General features: G+C 41.7%; 1 protein-coding gene across 1 annotated transcript in view; it reads left to right on the forward strand.

The window, feature by feature from the left end:
* fbxl17 (F-box and leucine-rich repeat protein 17) overlaps positions 1–15,426 on the forward strand; it is a 248,992-nt gene that overhangs the window by 9,294 nt on the left and 224,272 nt on the right. The gene's annotated exons all lie outside the window — the stretch shown is intronic.

Below are 15,426 nucleotides of genomic sequence, written 5' to 3' on the forward strand. Positions count from 1 at the left end.
CATTCTTAGTTGTCTGTTTATGGAAGGAATAGAGGTAGGCTACTAGGCTACATGGCTGGCACATTGTGTAATTGTGTGTGTGTGTGTGTGTGTGTGTGTGTGTGTGTGTGTGTGTGTGTGTGTGTGTGTGTGTAAGATTTGGATGAGTGTGAAATGTGAGTAGATGAAAAAGGCTGTTCCATACTTTGTATTGTGCATGCATGCCATGCATGATTTATTTTAATACCATAAAGAGGCAGTGGTACCTTTTCTGTTCTGTGTCTGTAAAACTCTGTATGGAGTTGACATTACTGATAGACCAAGTTTTTATAGATTTCAGAGTCTGCCTGTCTAATCTTTGTAGATAAGGCATCGTAAGGTCCATAGTATGGGAGAATAATTGAAGAAAGCATCTGGAATTCTGGATAGAGTATCCTATAGTCTCTACTGCACGCCTGCAGTAGAGGATGTAAGGGCTTGTGAAGGAATATAAAAGGACAGTCAGGGAGTCTGTGATATAGGCCGGCCCAAACCTGTTGAGAGCTTTGTAAACAAGTAGAAAGGCTTTCAAATCGATTGTGGAAGACACAGGGAGACGGTGTGGTCTAGCTAAGACGGGGGTGATTTGTTCTCCCTTTTTTTTGTTTTTGTTAGCAGTCTAGCAGCAGAGTTCTGAATCAGCTGCAGCCTTTCAATGTTCTTTATAGGAAAAAGTGCATTGCACTACTCTAAAACTACTTGAGATAAAATTAGTTTTCTTTAGCATCTTCCTGCTGAGTTAGGAATGGTTATACTCTGGCAATATTTCTGAGTTGAAAGAATGCTGTTTTCACCACTTTAGGTGGACACGTCTATTAACCAACATTGATACCTGAGCCAGATTCTAAAAACACCTTCTAACCTTTCTGAAAACCTTCAAATTCTTATTAAAAAATAAATAATAAACAAATAATAAAAACATAACAAATAATGATATTGCTACATGTATAGCAATAACTAATGAGACACAGAGGTAGCATCCGGATTCAAAGGCAAAACAACGTATCAGTTGCACCAGGTATCAATGGGAGATTGGGAGGTCACACATTTGCTTATTTCTGTCTTATCCTCATTTAATTTTAGAAACGTATTATACATCCATTTATTGCAGACAGCCAGGGAGCTTAATGCATCTGGTTCAACAGATATGTACAATCAACATAATTATGGAAGCTTCATTATATTATCTAATTTCATCTGTTCACTTAGTGGAAGCACACAATGCAGCTGCCTTGTGCAACACCAAAAGTATGTCATATTTCTCTGACACTTTGAGCAAGCAGGATGTTCCCGGCCTGTTAAATTAAGCCAAAGCAGAAGTGTTTAAATCTGCATTTTATCTAATGACAAGCAGGGGGGGGGGGGGGGGGAAGTCAACCTAAAAATGTGCATACTTTATTTCTCTAACCTACTTGGAATTAATACTTAAATATCATACATATTTTCTTTTTCCACTAGTAAACTCTTAAAATATACTAGCCAATTGCCCAATTGTCCAATGGCTATTTGTGGAGGTTGACACGGCACTCATCGCTTCTTCACATGATGTGTATGAACTGAAGGATGAATGGAAACTGGAACTGCTAGACAATTCCTTATAAACTCTGGAAATGCACGCACGCAGTCACGCAAGCACACACGCAGAATTGGCAGGCAGAGCCCTCCAGTGCCTCATGTGTTCCTCGTTGTGGTGTCTGTAAATGTGTTGTGTCAGGAATTCCATGGCCTGACAGCACAAAGCTTGGAGTGCTGCAGCCTTGCATGCTGCCTGGTATGAGGGTTGTTCTAAGAGCAGCCTGTCAGAGCTCCCATATTGCTACAGCCTACCTGTATGTTCGGCCTCTCTACAGAGGCAGCGACACTCTGGCAGCATTTTCAGCCAGAATAAATGTTTATTAACTGGGATTCTGTAGGGAAGGGAGTCGGCAGGCATACATGGAAAGAGTGAGCTCGGCTGTAATGAGCAAAAGTACTGGAAAGACGTAAAGTATACGACCGCGTTGCTCTGTGAAAATAACTCGTTGGTGTTATTTTCTGCGAGCAATGTGTCATGTGGCAAAGTATAAATTAGGTGTTGGTAAAATTTACCCGACAATTATATCTGTATGGCACAGTATTAGAGGTCGGAGGTTGTTATTGTTACATGAATTCTTGTTCTTATAGCCTCCTCAGCTATACGATAAAGATACAGTAAGTATAATAAATGGAAAATTAGGAAAATACATGTGGCTGAAAAAGAGAATACAATAGTGTGTACGGTGTACGGTGTATGTGGTGACCAGGTCTTCTTGTAAGCCTTCCATCACTCTTTTTGTCTTCTTGCTTCCAATTACCATTTAAAAGTATCGCATATAATCACTAGATGTCACTGTTTCTACATTCACAAAAGCTGCAAGTGTGCAGCATTTTATGTAGGGCACCGATTGTTGATTCCCATGCTGAAAAGTGCATTTTCCCACCAGATGTCAACCGCATAGCATACTCCTTTATTTGTCATTAATCAGTTTCTCAGGATGGTGGTGCAGATATAGGCCTCTGGAGTGATCCTTCCCATGTCACGTTGCCAGGCTCTCATAATGATCCTGTGGCTTATGTGGCCCTATTGCATTTGTCCTCTTTTCTTTCCAAATATTTCTTTCCCCGCTTCCATGAGCTATTATGGTCTTGATGAATTGGTGCACTTACAGTTGTTAACAATAACTCTGTCTGTTAAAACCCCATTCATCAACTTAATAGTATATGAAATTAGCGATTACCACGAGGTGAGAGATTAATTCTGCTGCTGATATCATTTCAACGCAGCAATATCAATTTCAGACAGTCATTTTTCAGAAATTGAATAGCTGCAGAGTTGTGTGTGTTATACTTTTTATTTAATTTAATTTTTTTGCTTTTGCTTTTGCTTTATTAAGCAATAGGGAAATGGAGTGTATTTTGGGGGAATTGATATGTCTAGCCATGTTTGTTGCTTGGCCTGATATTGTCTAGTAAGTTTGCCAGCAATTAGATTAGCAGGTTGGTGGATTTTATTATAGTTTCTAAATGAGATATTCCAAATTAAAATGTTCTATTAACTGCCACCAGAGTAGGCCAGTGAAAATAAATGTAATTTGGCCTACCTAGTGAGTTGCTGCATTGAACAGTACCCCTCCCCTCCCAACGTGTTGCAATGCTTGTGAGCTTGAACATTTGCTATTTTAGACAACAGCATGCAAGTGATGCAACTAAGTATAAACCAGGCCTTATACATCCTGATTCCTGGTTAATTTATGTAGGCCTGTCTGCCTCACCCCTCTGCCAGCCAGTGACTGATGTGGAAGACCCTCTATTCTCTCTCTCTGTTCTTTCTTCCCTTTCTCTTCATTCTACTCCTCCCTGCTTTTAATGGAATAATTAAAAAGCCAGCGGATGTTTTCTGTGTGGTCTCTCTCTCTCTCTCTCTCTCTCGCTCGCTCGCTCGACTGGCAGGGGCTCAGGCTTCCTGCTAGCCTCTCTTATGTCTGTAGACATCTACCTCTGGAGCTGGTGAGCGAGAGAGTTCCTTTGCATAGTGCTGCTACCACTACTACTACTGCAAATCCTGGCTTCAGGATTGAGAGAGAGGTTGCAATTTGTAAAGTGATTAAATTAAGTTGGTACACCGGAGATGTATCAGATGCACAAGGTGCTAGACAGTATGCAATGAAAAAGCTGGAATCTTATATCCCACAAACAGCCTCATTCATGTTATTGTAATTGGAAGGAACAATGTTTATGTTTGTAACAAGGGGACCATTACAACGTTTTAGTTATTAGAATAGACCACTCATAGCTGCTGAGATTGTATTTGATTTTTGTTTACATTTCGCGAAGTGACTACATGGTGTGTATATGTATGACTAGCTCTCAATGATGACGTAAGAAATATGGTCATTTATGTAATCTGGTCCCAGCAAATCAGGCACAAATTTGCTGTTTTATTTGCATACGCATCAAAAGTGGCGGGTTGGCTGGGACGGTTTTTGGCGCAAAGTAACCACAGTATAGCGCTAATCAACTTACAAATTACATATACATAGTATATGTATAACTAGCTCTCAATGATGATGTAAGAAATATGTGGATTAAAGGACCCAATGCCAGAGTGTAATTGGTTTTCGATGGTGACGTAATGACGAAATGTTTTAGTGTTGGGAGGATTAAAGGTAATGCTCCTGTGTATACATGTATGTAATCTGGCACCACTGCCGTATCAAGCACAATTTGCGGGGACGGTGCAAAGTGCAAACGCATCAAAAGTGACAGTTTATAACGGTCTAAAGTACTTGCGTGCTCTGCTTACGCACTAGTTGGCCATTTATGGCCTACTAGTGTGCAACAAGCAAGTATGCAGTCGACTGCAGTTCTAGTTCACTTTTATTATCAGCCAGCTCAGCCTGTGGGATATGGATAACCATGGGCTAAGACTGTGGTTGTGTGTTAGTGTGTGCGGAGGATGTTTCTAGAGTGACTTGGTGCCCCAATCCTCTTGACATCTACCCACTGTTCTTTATTGTTCTTCATTCAGTATTTATGCCACAGATATTGCGCCAGCTGCCTTTCAAGGCTTGTTTTCATCACCTTTTTTTCTTCTTCCCCCATTCATATTCTGTTCTCTCCCACCTCCTCTGAAGAAAAGACTCGGAGAATACTAAATTCCTTTTTCTCTCTTGCCTCTCTCATTCAATTTGCTGTAGGGGGGAAAGTGGGGTGGACAGTTGTGGAAGTTTAACTGCATAGTTCTGTCAAGTTCATAGACAGACACAATACTAGAAGGATAGTATCCACTAACCACATGTCGCACGTCATTCCATGTGGAATGACGTGCGAGTTCCTTTCAATTAAACACCCGGATTGAAATCTAAAAATATTTCTGCCGGAGAAGCACTTTTTCCCCCCTCATGTTTTTCATATTCTCCTTTCTTGTTGAAATCAAAGTGTGTCCACTTAATTTCTCCTAGACTGTGATAGGAAGATTCTGTCTTTGTTTCAGCTGAACATGCACGCACGCACGCACAGGACTCGTGATTATTTACAGTTTTAATTAACCATTAATGTGGGAATGTAAGAGGAATTGGAGATGACCTAACCAAGATTACCATGTGCCCTCAATTTAGCTGTAATTACCACTATGCATGTACAATCACAGTTCGTTTTTCGTCTTCCCTGCTTTCACAACTTTTTTTTTTGTCCACTGATCTCCATCTCTCCCATCATCATTGTGTTAACAAGCCTCTGGCATAAAAAAAAAAAAGTAAATACAAATATTCAATTCGACCTTAATATCACCAGTAAGACGCGCAAACGCGGGAAGCGAACGCAGCTCGTACATATTTGGGTTTTTTTAAGATTTATTTTTAAGTTAAGTTTTTAACTTAGCCATAACCATATGAGGAGTCCCCAAAACAGCTATACGTCCAAATATGGAGTGTGTTGCATCAATCACAAACAAATCACTCAGCTCCATATATGGGCACAAAGGGGGGACACACGGACACACAGACACACAAACATGATCTGCTAGGTCTCATAGTAAGTGCTCAGTGCGTTCGCAATTATCGATATAAGAAGCACAAAGACTACCAATGTCAAATATTCAATGCCAGAGACATGGAAGTGTCAAACCAATGACCATTTGTCTAGTCAAGCGGCCGACAAAAACTAGTCCTCACCTCCCTCTCTGATTGGCTCGGCTGACGGTCTGACTAGGTTGTCCGTGATGAGAGAGTGTTTTTATTGGCTGGGGAAAATGGGCAGCGAAGCTCCATCGCACCAAATGAGCGTAATCAGAGAGCACAATGTGTTGATGTTAGCAGTTTGAACTAGTTGGATTTAAGGGAGAGCTGAGGTAGAGGAAGCGATGATGATGGCTGTCAGTTATTATGGGATAGCTTCACACACACACACACACACACACACACACACACACACACACACACACACACACACACACGCACATGCACACGCACGCACTCTTACTCAGGCTTAGTGAAAACATGCAAGGGAGATGTTGGAAGAAATGGCTGCCAGCCACACTGGAATCTCCTCTGGAAACTCTGTTCAGGGAAGTATTTGACTGTGATTACAGATAAGTAGAACCGCACACATGCACACACACAGCAATGTCCATCTCTCCAAGAGACAATATTCCTCTAATCTAGACATGTAGTCTAGTTGATACAAGTTGTACTTTCCAGGAGGTTGGAAGGCAGATGTATACAGTATTTAGTCAGTTTAGTTACCACTGCCACTCCATTATATCTGTCACAGTATTTAGTCAGTTTAGTTACCACTGCCACTCCATTATATCTGTCACAGTATTTAGTCAGTTTAGTTACCACTGCCACTCCATTATATCTGTCACAGTATTTAGTCAGTTTAGTTACCACTGCCACTCCATTATATCTGTCACAGTATTTAGTCAGTTTAGTTACCACTGCCACTCCATTATATCTGTCACAGTATTTAGTCAGTTTAGTTACCACTGCCACTCCATTATATCTGTCACAGTATTTAGTCAGTTTAGTTACCACTGCCACTCCATTATATCTGTCACAGTATTTAGTCAGTTTAGTTACCACTGCCACTCCATTATATCTGTCACAGTATTTAGTCAGTTTAGTTACCACTGCCACTCCATTATATCTGTCACAGTATTTAGTCAGTTTAGTTACCACTGCCACTCCATTATATCTGTCACAGTATTTAGTCAGTTTAGTTACCACTGCCACTCCATTATATCTGTCACAGTATTTAGTCAGTTTAGTTACCACTGCCACTCCATTATATCTGTCACAGTATTTAGTCAGTTTAGTTACCACTGCCACTCCATTATATCTGTCAGAGAGAGGAGAGTCTATATTGACCGAGAATATTGGTGCTAAACGTCACTCAGGGGGGCTGGCTGACTTGACTCCTCAGTCCTCCTTGCACAACAATCACTCCTTCATACTTACTTAATTCATATCCCGAAATATCTAAAAGGTGACATTGCATTGTGACATGTTGTGAGCTTGAAGATCTGCAATTGTTGGTGCACAACATGGTATACTATAAATATAAATGAGACTTCAGTTTGTTGCAAACGACCAGTGATGTGCCTTTATCCCATTTCTTCCTTTTGCCCTCCTGATGAATTCAACACAGAGACATGGATCTCTATTATCCTACATGCCAGCGATGCACATTCTTATCATATTTTATTGGGGAGTTCCGTCAGATGGCAAGTATCTGGACAGAAAGCTGCCAAGGATTTATAACGGAGACCAGGCTCTGGAATGCACTCATTTGGTCCAATTTGTTTCCCCAATAGTCAGTAAATGATGTTGAGAGAGTAAAATGTTGTTAGTCCCGACCCTTTTTCCTATGCTGTTGCCTCCATAAATCTGTTATTTAACTCAAATCTGAGCTTCATAATTATTGTGCTCTCTCGCTCTGCGTTTTAGAACAAGTGTACATTCAGCTGTCTAATTGCACCAATGGGGATTTCAAGTTGAGCACGAAAGTCCTTTGTTAGGTCAAGATAAACAAATTCACATTCAAATTTGTGTACTTTACTGCTTGTAATGTGTTGGCAGTCTGTGTTGTATTTCATATTATCTGTAGCCTACTGCATGTGCATGCAGTGCAGTGCACTGTTATATTTTTAACTAACACAAGAATCCCCTCGGGACAATAACGTCTGAACTCGGTTCTGTTCTGGTGGTAAACTGTAATTTGAGTCTTTCAAATTAATCAAAGATAAAAAAGGACATCTATCGTCTAGACAGGCTGGAATGGGCTTCTCTAGTCTTGTCTCTCTCTGTCTTAATGTATGAGAGAGGTAAACAGATTTAAGGCATAGAGAGTTCCGTGATATTGAGCAGTGGTGAGGCTCATCTGTCGAATGACCATCTCTGTGTTTTCACTAGTGAGCTACTGTTCAAATACCCTTCCATGTTCGTCCTTTCCCCGACACTTTCCTCCGTTTACCTGGTTTAAAGTCCCCTTTCACTTATTCACTCCTGCCTTCCTGTCCCCATGAGATTGTTATATGTAGGTGAAATTCAACAATACTTCTTAACTGTAGTAGCAGTAGTAAGAAACTGTTGGTTTGCTTTGGACATTGTGGTTATTGTGCTCTAATGACACGTGTTCAGTTTAGGTGAAGCCGTGTGTATCAAACAATTGTTTTAAAATACTTCTATAATTCTATTCCAAAAATGTATGCATTCCTCCTCTTCCTTATGTGGGTTGTATGTGAGTAAGTGTCACCTCACCTCTTGTATTCTCTCTCCTGCATTTTCTTCTCATTTTGAAGGCTAATTGCAACAACAAGCATGGTTTGTGTGGGTCATGAGGATTGGGGGGTGTGGTGGGGTCAGGTATGGTTGGTGGGTTTAGGAATAATCAGACCTTGAGCACAGCCTTTAACTTAGGCCGCTGGCTGCACTTGTCAATACCGCTCCCTCCCCGAGAACAACACGTATGCTTTTAAAAGGGTGAGATGGAGAAAAAGAGGTGGTTAAGGAAGCTCTTTTGGAAATGACACGGCGGACAATTTTTTAGTGTCTCTGAAGCAGGCTTTTAAAGGTGATCTTTCACCTTGAAGCAACATTTTCTTTCAGAAAGCTCTCCCCTCGTGACACCATGGATCGACAGGCTGGTCTGTACAAACAGACTAAAGACGGGGGCAAAAACATTAGGAAAAATAATTATATCTTGGACCCCTTTGACCAGAACATTGGTTTATTAAAAGGAGGCAACACTCAATACATTCAATGTTTGTAACTTTGTATCAACACAGGCAACTGTACTGTATTGATTATTTTCTTAGCGATTAGTCTATCGATTACTATTTTCATTAATTGAGAACGCATTGTCTTTGAGATCATATAATGAATCAACGCGAAAAAACGAACAAACCTTTCATATTTTTTTTAGAGAGATTACTGAACTTAGCTATTACATACCTAAGCTATTACATACCTAAATACAGTATGTTAGGAGGCAAGGCTGAAATAGCTGTTCATCTGAGAGTTTTAACTGCTTGTCAGTCTCATCAGTGTGTTTCAGGGCTTGTAAGTGTAAAAGACAAAGGCCACTTGTTAAAATAATCTCAGATCAAGCTAAATAAGCTTTCAACTCCTGTGCTGGAGACCCAGAAAACTGCCTGTTGTCATTGCAGTTTTAATAGGGGACTCGTTTAGACCTTATCCACAAGGTGCATGCACTTAAATTATCTGGCAGAATTTAAAAGTTGTAAAAGCACAGTTGTATAAACCACAACAGCCAGAGTCCACAAGACCACATCAAGTCTCATGTGTTGTGTTGGGGTTTCACCTGCAGAGGGTGCTATAAGACTGGCTAAACACAGGAATACAGACCAGGTGGGCCAGCTCCTGGATTTTCAGGTTTTAACTCCCAGTTTACAGACACAAGATCCCATTATGGTCCTTAAAAAACAAATTTTCCAGAATACATTATTTAAAGTTACCATAGCTGCTCTGTTCAAGCAGGTGAAATATAATATTTTGTAGGTGGTCACTTACACTATAGTCTGCTTTAGCACCTCTTAAGACCAAGGTTATAATTAGTTTGCATTGTGTGAACTTCATTACATCTGGCAACGCACCGTTTTATAATAATGGAATTAAGTATGATTCTGTGCATGACAGAGTGCAAGTAAGGGCAGACTTGGCGTATTTGAAAATGGAAATGGGTTTTCTGCGTTGCTCAACATTCAGCTAAATGATGGTTTTTACCATGGCAACATATAATCTTTTATGGCAGCTGTATTAAATATACACACACGATCATTCTCCGCCAAGTTCCATGACCATCTATTGTAATCCACTGACTGGCTGTGGATATAATGTTCTAGTAGTTGTTCTTTAAGTCAGTGGTTCCCAGGGGTCCTTGAGAGAGTTCCAAGGGGTCCCCAGCTAAATGATAATTAGGAACCAAATGGACCCTCATGGGTCTGTAACTCAGAGAGTGTACAAATGGAAAACATTCAACCAAATGGACCCTAACCCTTTGGTTGTATGTTTTCTTTTCTTGTTTTGAACCAGAACCCAGGTTAATTAAAAAAAAGTCACCTCACCTATTATCCATCCATTCATTCGTCCATGTATTCAGCCCGACGTTGAGCCGCGCACGCACGGTGCAGGATCTTGGACAGCCTTTGACCATCATAACAGCCGGCACCTTTTGGTTAAATTCTCTGGAATAATGTTGGTCTCCTTAGTGGCTGGGCCCTAACCTAGGTCTGTGTTTGAGAAGCTCCTCTGGATGGGCCTGTGTGTTTATTCCTTTAAGACCGGAGACAAGATTCTACAAAAATTGTCTTCTAAATTCTAAATTCATTGGTGCTCAAACTATTTCGTGTCGAGAACCTCCAGAATTATCTGTATTTGGCTGCCGACCCACATCTGAAAATATTTTGTTCCAGGGACCCCCCCAGAAGCAATGAGTTCAAAACGTTTGCTGTGAAAGAGTTTATATTCAAAGATTTGTGCCACACCGCATGCTATTTTTCAACAGCTAAAGTTGAAAATAATGGTTAAAGTAGTCAAAAGCTAAGGTGACACAGATGCGTTCCAGGCCTTAATTGGTTATTCAGCTCCAGCCAGCCGCCAGGTTCTGACACCCGACCAGCGGTGTCACGATGATTCATGGCCCGTCCCAGCAAACGCTTACTTCCCGTATTCTTTTTATGCTCTTTCTTTAGACTTTTCTTCTCTCTTTTCCTTGATGATTGGTTTTCCTTTCATTTGAAAAGGACAGTAATGACATCATCATCTAGTCTAGAGCTGGAACAGCTGGAGCCAAGAGGCCCTATATAGTCTTTCAGCCGTGTGTGTGTGTGTGTGTGTGCGCAGTATCAAACATTTATATATATATATATATTATAATAAATGTTTGTATACTAGGGGCTCCATCTTGTGCCACCCATATCCCTTATCCCTAAACTTATTTGTCATTTTTTACTATTTTGAAAATCATTTTAAAATGGTTCAACTAGCCGATCTACATCTACACGTTGTGAGCTTGTAGATCAGCTATTTGAACTATTTTAAAAGGTTTTTTTAGGAAAGAATGGCAAATAAGTTTAGGGATAAGGGTTAAGATATAGCCCTCTGTCTTTTATGATCTTTGCTGAAATCAAGCTCACATGTCGCATCTGCAATTTCCTGCGAGTGTCACCGAACATGGACACTGGGGTTTCAGTGGTTAATACTCTGGTACTTCTCCATAATTCAGTGGTTAATACTCTGGTACTTCTCCATAATTCAGTGGTTAATACTCTGGTACTTCTCCATAATTCAGTGGTTAATCTGGTATTTATCCATAATTCAGTGGTTAATACTCTGGTACTTCTTCATAATTCAGTGGTTAATCTGGTAATTCTCCATAATTCAGTGGTTAATACTCTGGTACTTCTCCATAATTCTTTGGCCTTTTCCTGGGCCTTTTTCGACGGCTACAGTGTAGACTAGAAAGACGGGAAACACGGAGGGAGAGCAGGGGAGTCACATGCAGCAAATGGACCGGCCAACCAGGGAATCGAACCAGGGCTTCCAGTCAGATACAGCCCACATACAGTATGTGTGCCAATTTAGTTGCAGGAAATAGCAATTTACAAGCTTGTTCCGGTGCTGTACAGGACGACACCACATACAGTGCTTAATTCGTTATTTTCATTTTGAATCTTGAAAGTATACGTTATTTTATTATTTTTCATGTAGGACATTTTATGGTTTATGGTCTCTCTCTCTCTCTCTCTCTGTCTCTCTCTATCTCTCTCGCCCCCTGCTGTCTATTTCCGATTGAGAGGCAGAAGCCGCTCTAATCACTGACTTCATTACTAATGATGGATAAGAGGCAGAGAGGTGTGTGGGTGTGTGTTTGTGTGTGCGTCCAAGTTTCAGGCGAAATGTGCAGTGATCCATCTTCTCTTAAAGCGGCATCCCCCTACTTCCATGGTCCGGGGGTAAAACGCACCCCCCACCCCCCTCCACCTGTCCCTCCCCTTCCTCCACCCCTAATGCATTTGGGGTCTGTGTGCTAGCAGTTCAATACTGGGGGGGGTAATGAATGTGTTTAATAAGCACAGTGGGTCGATGGGCTTAATGAAGGTGTGACAGAGGATCGGGCCAGCCGAGTGCTGTCGTAAATGAAAGACGCTAACGAGACGCTGGGGTTAACGAGGTCATGCTAATCGAGAATCCCTCACCTGTCCCTGGCTCGCTCCCTATCTATCTCTCTTCGTTCAAGTCACCCACTGCCCTAGCAGTCTCGCAACTCTGCACTTGTTGGTCTTTTCCAAGGCTTTGTCATGATACACACACGCGCACACCCACACGCACATGCACACAGTCACACAGTCACACAGTCACACTGTCCATCTCATTGCGTTGGTTACACTCCCTCAGTTATTTTCTCTCTCTCCTCTCGATCTCACTAACTATCTCTCTGGCCTTATCTCTTCAAGGACGACCTGGCTTAAGAGAGCTTGGTGAAAGCCTCTGGCGCAGCAAACCATCAAGCCCCCCCCCCCCTCCCCACTTTCTTTTTACATATCCAAGAACCCTCTGCTGCTAAGAGGTTTTGTTTCCATGACTTTTTCCTAGACTGTGTCTACTCCATACCTTTGTCAAAAGTGATTGGCCGGAATGATTCTTGGGATGATTTGGCTGAGCACTCAATGTGATGTATGATGATGTATGATCACTTCACACTAGTGTGATTTTTATATTATTCTACATACAATTGGCTAAAGGGAGGGCGGATGGGCGGACCTCACTCTGACACAGCCATAACCATATAAGAAGTTCCCAATGTCGCTACGCCCAAATATGGAGTGTGTTGTCTAACCTCAATGTTTCGTCATGGCATCAGCCGCAAACAAATCAGTCGCTTCATATATGGGTATATACTGATGACATCAGAGATATCCATATATGGTGATAAAAGGACTGACGTACGGAGATCTGGTGGTCCAGAGATACAGATACGACGGGTATGCCCATAAATGGTCATGTGCATAATATATAAATATGTTACCGACCGACTTCATACTTCATGTATAAATACAACCCCAGAGTAATATCTCCCAATTAGAGCGTTGGTTCTCTGAGGTGTTCAAAAATACTGTGTTGCATTGGAATAGGCAACGTGATATCAGATCTGATTGATCTTATGGGATGCATCACAAAAGTTTGTTTTTGGCGTACTATGCAAGTCATGGCCCGTGCCGCCACTATCATAGTCTCCTTGCGACCGTAGGCCACGCCATAAGACCCAGTCATTACTATCCTCTTTCTCTGCCCTGTCGACACCCGTATTTCACCAGTAGTGAAAGTGTGACTTCCTGAACCTCGCATTTCTTCGCCCAGCGTGGCAAGATTGCAACACCGTTATGAGATATAGCACAGAGACAAGTAGATCGATTAATGGTGCACTTAGCCAAGCCAATTAACAGCTATGAAGGAGAGGAGGAGGAATCGGGAACCCCAGATAACCCATGGAGCGTGGATCGGTTAACAGTATTATGCTTTTACTGTGCAATCCGGAGGCCCTATAGCTGCTTTGACTCTGTCACTGTACAGCGTCTCTGAGGTCACCACCAGATGCCCTGCAATTTGTGAGAATTTATGTTTCGAAGAGTTTATTTTGGATCGCTGGATAAAGACCTTATGCTTGCGAGAACGACGGATCTTAATCTCAGTGTGTGGGTACATCCATCCCAGCGTGTATGAATTTACTCTAAATAATAAGAATAATTTACTGCCCTGGGTTTCACAACTCATCACTGAGGTTGTTTCAAAGTATGTGCTTATATAGTGTGTGTGTGTGTGTGTGTGTGTGTGTGTGTGTGTGTGTGCATAGACTGCAATGGCCAGTCATGTTGGCCCCGATGAGTTGCAATTAGGCTACAATGTACAGCTCCACCTCTTTCCTCCTCAGTTATGCGTGTCATTTTCAACAACCGTGGCTTACTGCAGCTTTTAAAATTATGGGTGAAGTGCAACCCATTAGCGCTCAGGAAGAGGTGACTCAAATGAACATGGTTAATTTCCACAAGGATCTACTATACTGTATAGTGTACGTGAACTTGGTGAAGTGCAGAGCCTTGGCTGTACTCATGAGCTCCTACTTATACTGTACCTATTTATTCAGTAAAACATCTGGTTCAGTGAAGGAGTCTTCTCTTTAAACGCACTTTGTTGAATTGCATCAATTTGTATTCCTTATTCCCTCGCAAGAACCAGTTCCAGTTCTGCCAGTTGTAATAGCTTTCCTCTGTGATATTGTAAGTTAGAAACAAGCTGTGATAACAAAACGAAAAAAAGAAAAAAAAAAACGGAACAACCACGAACATGTTCCGTAAGATAAGGTATTTTTCATTGTGTCTGCATAGCCTCGACGCGTTTCCTTCTGAGATGAAACCCCGATGAAATTGAAGGCCCGGAAAAAAATATTTCCATCATTTATGCACATTTGGCTTCAGCAGACAAGACGCAGAACAAAGCAAAGCTAGTAAATAATGTGGCATTTCAAGTATGAATATATTTTCATTATCGGGGTATTTGAGACAAAAATATTGTGATATGAATTTCAGGTTGCCTTTCCCAGCACAAATTGTTCATTTCTATCCTTATTTGGAATTACAAACAAGTTGCATGCATGTGTTCCATCCCCATCCTTAAAAAAGATAAACCAGAACACACAAAAAGGAGTAACTTTTCTGTCCATGTTTCCTCTCCCCATTCACCATTCATGCAGTATTTTATTCTCCCAAGTCTTCAAATACCCCTCTCGCCTCTTCTTTCTTCTGCTCTCATTCCATTCTCCCTTTTCCCTCAGCCCAACTCTCCCTCTGTCATCTGTCCTTCCTTTAGCTTCTCCTCCATTCTCCCTTTTCCCTCAGCCCAACTCTCCCTCTGTCATCTGTCCTTCCTTTAGCTTCTCCTCCATTCTCCCTTTTCCCTCAGCCCAACTCTCCCTCTGTCATCTGTCCTTCCTTTAGCTTCTCCTCCATTCTCTCTCTCTCTCACCCTCCCACCCCTCTCTCGCTCCCTCTTCCTCTATTTCCTCCTCTCTCTCCCTCTCTCCCTCTCCCTCTCCCTCTCCCTCTCTCTCTCTCTCTCTCTCTCTCTCTCTCTCTCTCTCTCGCTCCTTCCTCCATCCGGTGCGTTTGTGACCTAGCTAAATGAGCTCTCTCAATTAAAAGTGAATCTGGTGGGTCCAGAGGGCACAGATGAAAGGGAAGGGAGAGAACTGGAGGGCTGGCAGGCTGGCTGGCAGGCTGGCTGACTGGATATTCTGCATTGTGCATTTCCGGGGTGGAGAGAGTGAATTATGTGTGTTGTAGAGTGAAAGCGTCTGATTTGCATTTAGATAAAT

The sequence above is a fragment of the Protomyctophum bolini genome (genome assembly GCF_963924005.1).
Source record: "Protomyctophum bolini genome assembly, chromosome: 6".
Taxonomy (NCBI): Eukaryota; Metazoa; Chordata; class Actinopteri; order Myctophiformes; family Myctophidae; genus Protomyctophum; species Protomyctophum bolini.